This window comes from Eupeodes corollae, chromosome 3 (genome assembly GCF_945859685.1).
Source record: "Eupeodes corollae chromosome 3, idEupCoro1.1, whole genome shotgun sequence".
NCBI lineage: Eukaryota > Metazoa > Arthropoda > Insecta > Diptera > Syrphidae > Eupeodes > Eupeodes corollae.
In genome coordinates, this window is record NC_079149.1 from 105,062,148 (window position 1) to 105,074,918 (window position 12,771).

Here is a 12,771-nt window from a genome sequence, read left to right on the forward strand (position 1 = left end):
CATTTTGGTTCAACCAACAATCAATTTATTGAAGGAAGCTTTTAGTTAGTGCTATACCTCTTGTCGTGGCCTTGTGGCGTGGTCTGCAGAATCATGCGTTTTCACACCGCTTGAAATCACTTGTCATTTGTCTAAAAAGATAAGATTCAGATGATTGTCACCTTTTAAAGAGAATATTCGAATTGTTACGCTGACTACGGCTCTCAATTGCTGCAAAAAGTGGTCGAAAATTGGACCTCGCTTGGATAGCATTTGTCAAACCTATATCTTTATAATAAAGCTAGATTCTTGTCCGTTAAATTAAATTATAGGCTTCTTTTTTCGTTTTGAAAACGAAACGTCTTAAAAAAGACAATATATAATCAAGGATGATTGACATTTTCAAGTAAAGGTTGTAGAATATTCTCAAGGGACTTCCAATAAAAGGTTTCGTAGTAAATAGTTATCTAATTAGGTGTCACTTTTAAAGCTGTCCCCTTATGACATTTGGCAGCTAAGAACTACGTCACTACGAAAACTACACATAATGTGAAGTTTATGCAGTCACAATTTGTTAAAACAAAGCAGTTTTAAGTCGCTCGCCGCAAAAGATTTTCAAAATCCAAATCTTTATCTCTTAGATTAGTTTTAATATCTAACTTAGTTTTTGTAAATTCTTATCATTTATGACATAACTTAAGAGGCTTCCTTTGACTCTGAAGTCTTAATTTTGTATGTAATTTCTTTTAGAGCTACGAGTGAGTTATGGTGCTGCTTCCAAATCCGATTTTAGTTACGTATGCTCAAATTCAGAAATATCCGTGTTCAAAATTATTTTTATATTTTCTTCAAATTATTTTAAAAGCTTATGATTACGAATTTGTAATAATAACAAAATATTCATTTATATCGTCTTGGCGTTTTTATGTTAAGAACCGTTTTAGCAGTGTTACTTTAAGCTGTATGCAGGGCATGTAAAGACTTACAACAAATGTGTAGTTATTTTTTGAAATTAATAAGATACTGAACAAATTTGAAAGGAGTATTGAAATAAGAGATTGTGAAATTGGAAAAATTGGAAAGCATGCCCGACGAGTGGAACCTAAGCACCATCTGCCCGATCCATAAAAAAGGTGACTGCCTTCTCTGCGCCAACTACAATAAGGCGTTAGCCTTTCAAACATCTCATACAAGATCTTGTCAAGTGTATTATGTTAACGTCTGAAGCCATTTACTGAAGAACTAATTAGCCCTTATCAGTGTGGCTTTAGACCTGGAAATGTACCATGGACCACATTTTCACTCTACGCCAAATCCTGGAAAAGAACCAAGAACATAACATCGAAACACACTATCTTTCTTCGATTTTAAAGCAGCTTATGACAATCTAGATAGCAATGAACTATACCGTGCCATGTTGAGATGTAGTATCCCTACTAAACTGATACGCATACGACTTATCAGGGTGACGTTGGAAAATGCTCGTTGCTGCGTCAAAATTGGAAGAGATTCAACCGAAATCTTCGAAACCACCAGAGGACTTCAACAAGACGATGCGCTGTCATGTAGCTGCTTCAATATTGTTCTAGAAAGAGTGGTGCGCACCATCAACGCCAATACAAGTGGAACCATCTCTCAAAAATCCAAACAATATCTTGGATATGCAGATGACATCGACATTATGGAAAGAACCAAACGAGCAGTGACATGTGCGTTCTTTAATATCGACTTTGAGGCGAAGAAAATGGGTCTTCACATTTACGAGAACAACACGAAGTATTTACTGTCGTCAAATAGAGTCGATTCACACCGTAGACTTGGTCAAAACGTGACAATTGACTAGTATAACTTCGAGGTGGTAAACGAATTTGTTTATCTGGACACTGCTGTTAATTCTGCAAATGACATCAGCGCGAAGATCACACGTAGAATTACCCTTCCTAATCGCTGTTTCTTTGGCCTAAGCAAGAAGTTGAGGAATAATGCCTTATCGCGAAGTACCAAAGAGACACTGTATAGAACCTTAATCATCCCAGTCTTGCTGTATGGTGTAGAAGCATGGACCCTCTCCCAGGCGGAAGAAGGATCTCTTGGTATCTTCGAGAGGAAAGTCTGCGTACGATCAATGTTTCGTATTGTGTCGAAAGGCAAAGAAACATCTGGCAGAGAAGATATAATCATTAGTTATACGAGTTGTACAGCGACTTGCCACTGGTCAAAAAACTGCGTGTTCAACGCTTAAGATGGCAAGGGCATGTCGGGCGAATGAACATCGAAACTTCAGCCCGTAAGGTATTCAACGCCAAGCCTGAGGGAACAAGAAGCAGAGGCAGGGCTCATCTCCGTTGGAGTTATCAAGGTGAGAACGATGCACGTCTACTTGGTATTCGAAACTGGAGGCAGCAAGCTAGGGATCGAATAACCTGGCGAAAGTTATTACTTGAATCACAAAACTACTTTATGAATTTACAAGGGTTCAAAAAAACTAATAATATGTTTTTGTTTCGAATAATGAAAGGTTGTATTTCAAAAACCAGACGTCTTAGATTGGTTTTGATGTCGGATTCGAACTAAAAAGCCATCGACAGCTACATAATCTTGTTAATCAGTGTTGTTTATATTTGGACTAAGTATCTGGTTTTATATATAAGACTTTATTTAAGAATTATGTATACTTTCTATCGTTTCTCGAAACTAGAAAAACATTTTAAGAAATCCACATACGCACAGAAAGCCTGTATGTGCTTGACTCTACAAATTATAATCTTCACAAAACTAAGTACAGGTTGCCGCAAATAAAGCACTTAAGAACAACAAAGTGGTAGGACTTGATAGAATTCCCACAAAACTTTTACAAGCAGTATTAACGTCATCAAGCGAACTGCTTCATCCGCTCATAAAAGAAGCCTGGACCACCGAGCACTTCCCCTGTGAGTGGAAGAAGAGAATTATCGTCAAGCTCATAAAAAAGGAGATCTACCAAAGTGTGAAAACTGGAGAGTGGTTTTCGTTCTGCCTGCCGTCGCCAAAATAATAGCAAAAGCCAAACTGGAACGCATCAGAGAACACCTTGAGGCTATACTCTATGCCCAACAAGCAGGATTTCGCACTGGATCCTCCTGTATTGATCATATCAACACCCTGCGGATCATTATTGACCAGTGCGTTATATATCGAGCACCACTAAACGCTGTTCATCGACTTCGAGTAGGCTTTTGGTAGCGTTAACAGGGAGTATATCTGGTTAGCTTTACGAAGGAGAGGCATTCCAGAAAAACTAATTGCTATTATAAAGGCTACACATGATAGATCCAAGTGTCACGTTCTGCACGATGGTAGGTTGTCGATGATTGTTAAATCCGTAGAGGAATCAGACAGGGCTATATTTCTGTCGCCAATATTGTTTTTGTTGGTAATAAGCGATTTACTGTACGGAACTTTGTCAGGTAGTGGAGGCTTTGAAATCCAATTTTAAGCACTTGGATTACCGGACGATCAAATGACAACAATTGTGGAGAGAGAAGTAGAAGTTGTGGGGCTGAAAATTAATTCCAATAAAACAAAAATGATCAGCCTCGGAACCTGACCATCCTCTCAAATAAATATTTCCTCGTAACCGATGGAAAAAGTGAAGAGCTTTCAACACCTTGGAAGTATCGTCTCCATTGAAGGCGGGACCGTACTAGACGTTATCTGCCACATCGGTAAAGCAAAAGAGTCGTTCGGTATGTTGTCGAAATTTTGGAGGAGTAACTTTATCAGCTTAATAACAAGGCTACGACTATTTCGCACAAATCTCGAATCTGTGCTTCTTTATGGGTGCAGCACTTGGAAGGTTACTTTAGCCATTACAAGAAAGCTGCAAACCTTCGTGAATAGAAGTCTTCGTCACATCCTAAGGATTTTCTGGCCAAACCGTATATCAAATGAGGTCCTTCATAGAAGGACAGGCTAGGAACTTATAAACTCTATAATACGAAGACGCAATGGATTGAACATATGCAGTGGAATCCACTCACACTAGAAGGAAGAGGAGCTGGACGACCGAGAAGCACATGGCGCAGGGCAGTCGAGGCGGAATCAGCGTCACTAGGCAAAAGTTGGAGGGAACTAAAACACATCTCCGTACAGATGGCGCGTAGGTGTATTAGAGGCCCTATTCTACTTAAGGGGTTCTCAACGGACTTAACAGGCCTAAGGACCTAAGAAAAGTAAGTAAGTCTAGGTTACAAAATCAAGACCAAAACTATTTTGTCGCTCAATTTAAATAAAACATAATTTACACAAAACACTAAACCAAACCAATTCTTATTTAAAATGCTTTAAGCTCTTATAATAAATATATCTTTACTCCTTTCCACTTTCATTACTCATAAATAAATATTTTCATAAAATTAACATTTAAACATAAACAAAAAAAAACAAAACAAATAACTATTTAAATGTTTACAAAATTTTCTCTAAGCCCAATATATGATTTAATTATAATATAATAGTTTTATAATTAATAAATGTAAAAAATTGGTTATAAATGTTTTATGTCGGTGTGTATATGAAAACTCTAAATGTAATCGTGATTTTTATAAAAGTTGCAAAATAATTTAATTAATATGAGAGGTGCTGCACTTTATATAATGGTTATTACGAGTAGATATAAAATTTTCTTTTTCTTTTGTATAACAACGCTAAGGAAAATATTTAGTCAAAAATAAAAAAAATATAAAACTTAATAAATAAATTATACTAAATATATATATTTTTGTTTGTATTTTAAATTAAATTATTTTATAATATAAAAACTCTCTTTGTTTTTACGCTGGCTCCATAAATATTTAATTTTTTATTTAAATATAAAAATGTTTATGCATAATCGAGACATATGTAAATTTTATTTTATGGATATAAATCAAGAGAAGGATATTTTTGTGTGTAATACAGACTTTTACATATATATCCGGTCTCTGTTAACTTCAAAGCTTCAAACGAAGTGGAAGATATTGCTCAGAAAATTCAACGAATCGTTAACTATTTTTTATTTATTATCTTTTTTGTTTTTGTTTTATTTAATTTTGTTTTTTTATTTTTATTTAATTTTTGTATTTTTATACTATCATACATATACCGTACATTTCTGTTTCACGTGTGTGCTAATTATGTTCAACATGTGTGATGTTCATGTTTGTGTGTTTCTCGATGGATGGCGGTGGCGTTCATTTCCGGTCATATCATATGGCCTTGCAAAATTGACAGAAAAATAACAAAACGTTAAACTTTTGAAGGTTGTTTTGCATTTTGTTTTGTTTTGTATTTTTTTTGCAAAGTTAATGATGTTTGCCTCAAAAGGGAATGAATAAAATCAAATGAAATAAGAATCGTCTGAAAGGTTCACAATAATTGAGTTTGTAAATTAAATTTTTTAAATCCCATAAAAACAAAGTAGAGAAAACACAATGCATAGTGGTGAAGGTAGGTCTAGGTAGGTATAGGTTAGGAAGAATATAAAATGGAATAAAGTGCTCCGGAAAAGAAGAAAAATAATCTACCAGAAAGCCATTCGGTCGCTTGGTGTAGCTTAAGGTAGGTCTAGGTGGTATAGAGAACCTGTAGGTTGTGTACCTTTAATAGATGGTTCATATTCTTTAGCTAATAACAATAAAAGATGTGTAGTGATGTAGACAAAAGGGAGTTTTTTTTCCCTGCAAAAGCTTAAATTTATATATATTAAATATTGATTCGATTGATCAATATCTAAAGCCAAACGATGGGAAATGAAAGTTAAGAAGCTCAAAACATTTGGCATAATGTTGTATAAATGTTTCATTCTTATAAATGTTATCAAGGTTATCCTTGATTAACTTTTATTCCTTTTTACCTCAAAGTTATGTATAGGTAATTATGTACCACAAAGTTATGCATAGTATGTATTTGATTGAGCATTGAGGTGGATAAAGTTTTAATTTAACCCTTAAGGACTTCTGTGGAGTTTGGTTTTGTATTTTTGTTTTGTGAAAATTTCCTATTCAAAGTAATTTTGGAATATTGTTCATCAGTATGAGGGTAAGTTTTGTTTTGTTTTTTTTTTTTAAATCCTGATTTGGTTTAGAAGATTTAACCTGTTTAAATAATTAATAGCATTAATTATTCTTTGATTAACGTAAAACTTTATCAAAACACCTGTAGTGACTGGTCTATGCTTTATTTAATTAGCTAAGGAAGATAAAACCGATTAAGATTAGACTAGTTTAAAAAAATAGTGGAAAGAGTCAAGAGAATCAAGAGTCTTAAATATCACTTCTTCACACCAAACAAATTTTTAATCATCAAAACTGTTATTAAAAAAGTAAAGTAAAGGTGCATTATATTGAGATATTTTAGTTAGATAAAGTTTGAAGTATTTTTGGTTTGATTTTATATTGTTTTTAAAAAACTGTTTTTTTTTTCAGATTTTTCCTTAAATTTGTACCAAGTATCAAAAACATATTTCTTCAGTAAAAAATTAACATAGACATTTTGATTGACAGCCAGGCTTCAAACAAAACCATTTTCTCCTCTATTGTCACAAAGTCAAACTCGTAAAATATTGCATTATGGAGTTGCGCTCAGTGATTGAGAATTGATAAGACGCTTAAACTTTTGCAAGAACTGCAATACGAATCGGTGACTCATTTAAACTTTTTGTACTCTAAATACATTTTTAATATTAAGTGTGATTTAAAAATTAACCCTCCCCACTCCATAATCAATTTTGGGAATACGTTAATAGTAGACTTAAATTTGACGGATATGCACTATGCAGCTAGAATGACCTTTCATAATTCTTTAAGCCATCTTCCAGAGTTAATTTCTAACATTTTTGCAGATTACTTTGAGACTCCCTTCGAAGTTTTTTTCTTTTGCAAGCATCTCTTCTTTTATTTCCCCCATTAAACATTTGATAAAATAGCATAATTATTGTCGAAAAAATGTGTGTCTTTACTTGTTTCTTCTTTTCAACGCGTTTCTAAAGTGTTCTAAATCCCCAGATCCTAAGAAATATTTATACCTAACGTCGTTTTATAAAAAAGGTTCTAAGATATTATTTACAAATTATCGTCCTATAGCGAAATTCTCTGCTATTCAAATCAACAATTTCTTCCAAAAGCATTTTCAAACCGATAAAATCTTTAGAACGGCATTTGACAAATTAAGTCATGAAATTCTTCTTCATTAACTATGTGACATTCGACTTATAATAGATATTATAGCGTTAAGTTCAAAAGTAAGCCTTTATGTCAATTTTAAGTTAATTCTGGTGTACCTCAAGGGATACATCTTGGTCCATTACTGTTTATTTTTTTTTTAATGATTTGCCTTCTGTTTTAAATAAGTCTGTATTGCTAATCTATATGCAGATGATGCAAAACTATTTCGAATTATTAAGTCCTTCAAGGATTGTGAAGAGCTACAAGAAGATCTAAATCAGTTTTTTGAATAGTGCAATAAAAATGGTTTGTATTTAAATATTGACAAATGTAAAGCAATGTGTCATACTCACAAACGTAATATGATAAATTAATAATAGTAATAATTTAGCATATTAAACTAAACAAGATTTTTTTTATAATAACCACACACTCAAAGGGATAATACTACCCTTATTATGCAGACACAGTGTGAGCACTAGGAAAGGGAGAGAGGGGTTGAAAGGAGATGTCGGTGCACATTAGTTTTGAATTCCTGAATATTACAATGGCTGGAAAAGACAAAGTGTGACAAGGCATTCCACATTCGCATAGTACGGCTAAAGAACGAATCATCTATACTTGACAGAACGACCGAAGTTGGGCTCGAGGGTATATTGATTAGTATTCATAGAAGCGCGAGTATTAAGGTTGAAATGTTCAAGGGGAGCAATGCAACTGGCTCTTTCTCTAGAGCATAAACCAAGCTTGCAATGTATGGGCGCCATATAATTCCTTTTATATTGATATAATAAAAAGTATTCAACGTTGATTTTGAAGATTTTATCTTCGTTTCCTCCCCCTGGCTTGATAGACTTTTATTTCCACCATCTACAAAAAGGCTTCCCTTGATAAATCTTTCATCTGGTCAAAGAGAGTATGTGTTATTCTTATTTATAGCTTAAGTATTGAATGGAACAATCTAATGTCCATCGATTCTTTGTTGATTGAACTTCAACCTACGAGTCAGGCTAACTTCAGAAGAAATTTACCTCTTAAAACAATTTTTAGCAGATCGAACTACGGTACTAACATTCCTCTTGTCAATTTATTAGTAAGTTCAACAAATTCTCCATACTCATTGACTACAAATGCCAATCTCAAATTGTCAAATTTAAGTTCAAATTGTTCCTACACATTAATCTATAAGATACGAGTGAGTTTCTTGCCGTTTTCTAATCCATCTATATCTCTTCAGCAAGGCCATGGATTAGTTTTAAAAAAATAAAAAATTGTTATTGATATTTTTCAATTTAGCCATGACCATGAAATCGCAGCCTTCAACATTCTCATTAATTAAACACTCTTAAAACATCAGATTTTTTCTGAATCATTTACTGAAGTTAATGCAGTGTATGTTAGGTAGTTTATTTACTCGCTCTTCATGCATTTCAATCTATGAACCCTTCCACTATATAATTCTTTATAGAAAGCTTATACAATGGGCTTAATATAGCGATAAAATGAGTATCAAAAGTTTACATCTCGTTACGAAACTATTTCCCTCTTAGCTCGTTCCCTTTGTGAAACAAGTATTTGTAAAAATGTATTTGTAACGTTCCATTATTTATTTGGATTCTATATCTTGCACTTATGTTTATAAATATTAACTTAAACATGATATTTCAAACTGATAATAATAACGAAAGATTCATACTTCAATAATTCCAATACTTTTTTATTGTATACAGATAATAACTTCTAACTTTGACGAAACACAAGTATAAGTAATCTAGTAATCTGTAGCGAATCAACCCTTCGACTCAGATTATTTCGGAAAAGACTAACAAATGATCGAGAATAAAAAGAATCCAATCCTTGTGCATGCATTCTATACTGACTTCAATGTAAAGGTTCTATTCATTGAATTGAGTTCACTTTTAGACAAGTGCTTGGCATCAAAAAGATTAATACCCTATATTTTGTTGCCTCCAATCATTTAACTGCAATTACTTAAGACTTCATGCAGTCATTTCAAGCCTTTAAAATAAATTGGCAATAATATAAAGAAATATAATGAACCTTTTAAAAACGCATATACATACAAGTATGTGATTTGCCTGCTTCTTAAGGAACAGCTTATACCTTTTCAGTTTAAGGTAAGGAAAAACTTTTTGGAGCTACTATAAAATCCAAGGGCATATACTCGTACCTATTTTTGCAGAAGCTAATTCTGATATGAGCAAACTATGCATACATTTTTTTTTTATAATTTTCAGGCACTCAAGGGGTTCTAAGTACCCTTTATATGTTAAGATTTAAACACAGTGCAAGAGTTGGGAACATAGGGAAGGGAAGGAAGGAGATACCGGTGCACATTGGTCTTTAAATTATGATTTATAAACATCAAAATGGGAGGGAAAAACAGAGTTATCCAAGACATTCCACATTCTCGATGTGCGATTTAAGATGGAATCTTTATACTTGCTAGTAAGTCCGAAATCAAGCTCAAGAGAATTTTTTGGAAGTGTGAGTATTACGGTTGAATCGCTTAAGGGGTGGAATGCAACTGGCTAATTCGACAGAACAATGTTTGTACAAATATCGATAAAAAAAACGAAAGTCATGAAAGGCTGTGTTCTAGCGATGTAAATGTTTCGCCTATCATTTTAAACAACTGCCCAGATACATATGCAAATTATATTTTTGAGGGATGAAGGTTTTGTAAATTACAGCCAGATCGGAAGTGGTGTAAAATTTCTTGAACCGTCGAAGAAATCCTAAGCACTTGGATGCATTTTTGGCAATGTCAAATATGAAATCATAAGAGGTGATCTGTAATACACTTACTGAGTACTGACAGTTGATTAGTTTCCTGGATGCAAGTGCACCCCATAGATAGCGATATAGGGTGTGTGTTACGGTTTAACGACAGGAGAGAGCATTGAGTTTTTAAAGCATTAAATTCTACACGGTTTTTGATCAGAATTTAATAAGCTTATCATACGCTGCCATTGAAGTTCCACATCCGAAGAACATGGATGTGAATCTAAAAGCGAGTATAAAAAGCTGAGAGAACTGTCTTCGGCGAAACAGTTTAATGAATTAAAAGTGGCAGACAAAACATCATCAATACCAAAAGCACGCATTTTTGAAAAAAGAGCTTGGTGCCAAACTCTATCAAATGCCTTTGAAATATCAAGTACAATAATCTTACTTTTTTCAAAATGATGCTAAGATTTGTTCTACTGTTTGGTGAGATAAATCAGAAGATCACCAGTGGACCTATTGCAACGAAAACCATACTGCTAAGAAGCTTCCGTTCCTCGAGATATTTCTTAAGCTGATAATTAACCTTACCATGAAGAAGGGACGTGAGTGCTATTGGGCGATATTTGGAGACGGAAGAGGATTTGCCTTTTTTAGGGACAGGCTGGACAAATGCTATTTTCCAATCACTCGAAAAGAGACCTGAGGAGTAGAAAAGATGGAAAAGCTTGCGCAGTAGTTTTGCCAGCGTTGAACCACACCTCTTCAGAACAATAGGGAGGGCTACTATCCGGGCCAGCGGATGTGCGTATGTCAAGTTCTTTCAGTACTCTTGAAACTGCACAAGTGCGAAAGAAGGTTCTTCCCATAGAATCGTTTGCGCTCTCAAGAACAGAAGGACTCATGACACTTCCCGGTACCGTGGAATTAACAAAAAACTGTGCTGCAAGCAAATTGGCTTTATCAACCGAGATTACAAAAGGAGTGTCATTGTGGACTTGACTTGGTGTTTCGTACGTTTTTTTACAAATGACCAGATATGTTTACTAGCTTTGCGACATTGTAGTATTTTTTGCCATAATTTCTGATCATGCAAAAATTTGGTCCGTCGAATATGACCAGGTCATTCTAGCTTGTTTGAACTTATTCCGATTTTCCTCAGTCGGGTTGGCCTTAAAACTTACATCTCTAAACCTAATAACCTCTTTACAGTTAGAATACAACCATAAGTACTCTTTGGGTTTCATAGATTTTATCTTATTTAATTAGGTATTGATTTTTTTATTTTATTTGATTTCGTGAATGCTTTATAACAGTAAGGGATATTCGGGATGAAATGTATCATTCCACAAAGAATTAAATTTGTAACCATATTTGCTCTGGAATCCACGTCACTATCGAGAAAGCATAGTTAAAGTTCCTGAAGAATTCATTGAGACCTTCCCAGATAGCTTTCACATATTACCAAACAGTTCTCATAGGAGTTTTTTTTCTTTAAATGGGTTTTTAAGACATGAGAATTTTGCATCCAAAAGACGTGACCTGCAACGTCACGGAGATAAGTTGGCTCATCGACAAGCTGTGTCAATTGATTTAACTCAGCAAATAGCTCAACAAACCTTCCTTTGGGTGATGTCTGAAGAGAATAGCGAAGCTAAGAAGAAATTTGTACATAAAGAGGATAATAATATTCATAAGAATTATGTAATGTTCTTTAAAGATTTTATATTTCCAAGAAACCCCATGGAATAGAAAGTTAATACCATCAACAAATTAACTTTAAGTATATTTTTCAGCAAATATTTTAATTTAAATAATCTTCGGTAATAACGCAATATTTTTTTAATGATTTTTGATGAAAATTTCCGTAATTAGTTTTGCCAAAAAACCAAAACACTCACAAGCAGATATTTTATCAAAACCAAAAATTCCCTCCCTTTACTCATATATAGAACGAATTAGTGCAAAGTCTTCACTTTTTTAAGTGTTTTGATAATACAGCAGAAATAATAAGCCAACCTAGATTCCTACATATATTCTCTCAGCATTCAATTACAATATTCACATAGTCTTTTGCATATAGTTATGCATTTAGAATGAAGAAGTGATTTCAAGTATAAGCATTGCAAAATATTTGATTTGCATTTGCAAGCAAATATAGTTAATCGTTCTTCAAAGTTCACTTAACAAAACCAAAATAATTCATGAATTTGAAATTGGCTTATTGAATTATATATAAACATACATAAAACATACGTTGAATGGTTTAAGGTGCAAATCCTTTGAATATGCATATTTGCATATATTTACGACCAAAATACAAATTATACAAGTACACATACATGTACACCACAGCTAGAATTAGGAACCTATAACTAATTTTGAATTTCATGTTGGTAAAGATAAATTAATTTGAGTTATTCTATTTATTTTGGCTGATAAATATATGTGTACATATGTATTCTAATTGCATGCATATATGTATATGAAAATTCACACTAAAAAGTGAAACGAAGTCTGGCTATTAATTAATATTACGAGCGTGTCAATTTTATTGACTGATACCTAATTAACTTGAAATTCATTTTTGAACGACATTTTATGTGAATTTTTAAGCAGGTATGGTAAGCGCGCTAAATATTGCAATCTAACAGCTAAAACCATTAAAACTTTCCTATACCATATTTATTCAGGCATTTTAACTGTGAACCTAACTATATAAGGTGTTAAAAATAATATTGGGGGAATGTTAATTAGTTTGTAGTTAATAAAACAATTTGAGCTGAAAACGCGATTAGCTTATATCACCAAATAGTTAAATTTAGTTAAAAATTGAGAAATAAATGCAACCACTCAAATACAT